Source organism: Aptenodytes forsteri, unplaced genomic scaffold (assembly GCF_000699145.1).
Source record: "Aptenodytes forsteri isolate BGI_AS27 unplaced genomic scaffold, ASM69914v1 Scaffold69, whole genome shotgun sequence".
Taxonomy (NCBI): Eukaryota; Metazoa; Chordata; class Aves; order Sphenisciformes; family Spheniscidae; genus Aptenodytes; species Aptenodytes forsteri.
This window is the reverse complement of record NW_008795885.1, coordinates 764,237-765,630: the sequence shown is the minus strand read 5'-3', so window position 1 is coordinate 765,630 and position 1,394 is coordinate 764,237.

Genomic DNA, 1,394 nt, shown 5'->3' with positions numbered 1-1,394 from the left:
GAAGTGGTTGAGTCCCCATCCCTGGAGGTGTTTAAAGGACGTGTAGATGAGGCGCTTAGGGACATGGTTTAGTGGGCATGGTGGTGTTGGGTTGACGGTTGGACTCGATGATCTTAGAGGTCTTTTCCAACCTCAATGATTCTATGATTCTATGATTCTATGAGAGACACAATTACAACTCAGTTCAATTGCTTGAAAAATGCAAGTATTTATCATCTGGCTTTCATACCTTGAAAAGAGTCCTTGGCAAAAATAGATTATATATTTGTCCATCAGTTGCTATTCCCCAACATTTGTGGTACTGTTTACATTGCTAGGTGAGGTAACTCTGGCAGCAGAGGTGACTAAACTAATCCTAAGTGATATTAGTGAAGGAAGGTGCTCTCAGGCAATTCCCTTACATGTTGTTAAAAGAAATTGAATCAAAGCAAATCCCCAAGGACCTTTTAGAAATAGGTTTTGCATTTGTCTCTTGATATCTCCAAGTAAAAGACAAAAGCAGCCCTGAGTTATCAAAGGACAAAAGATAGCATAGAAGTCATCTATTGAAAGGTCATGGGTTAGTTTTAGTAAACTACTGTGCAACATGTGTATCTCAGAGAACGGTGATTCTAATTTAGGAAACATAAGCAGAACAGCAGATACAAATATTATCCAGGGCTTGGGGATAGTAATTAGGAACTCAGTTATTAATGACATTTTAGGTACAATTGTGTAACAAGAAATGGAGAAAACTCAAGAGCAATACAAACTAGAATAACACAGCTAGGGCAGAAGTCATTACAATAATTAGCTGTAACCTGGATAACAGATGTATATTTCAGATTTTCAGAGTGCAGAACAATAACTAATATTGCCCATAAGAAAGACCTTTTAATTTTTAAATCTCTGTTTTGTTTGCATATCCACTTAAGGCATTGTAATTTTTGTCTGGCAGTGATACACCCTTTTTCACACAATGTACTATATAAATAAGATCATGTTTTTAGTCATTCTTTCGAAGTTGATATTATTATCTTTCATTTTTTCTCTTTGCTGAACTGAGGAAGGTAAGAACAAGAGCCTTGAAGAATATAAATTGTTTCACGTGCTTTTACCACTAAATTATGCTAAGACATCTGTAATCCAATGTCCATTTCCTGGATTACAAGTGATCCAAATAACAAAGGAATCTAAGTCAACTTTCTTCTTTGTCCCAATAACTCAATTACCCTTTTTACAAGTAAGTGTCCTGGTTTCAGCTGGGATAGAGTTAATTTTCTTCCTAGTAGCTGGTACAGTGCTGTGTTTTGGATTTAGGATGAGAATAATGTTGATAACACACCGATGTTTCAGTTGTTACTGAGTAGTGCTTACACCAGTCAAGGACTTTTCAGCTTCTCATGCCCTGCCAG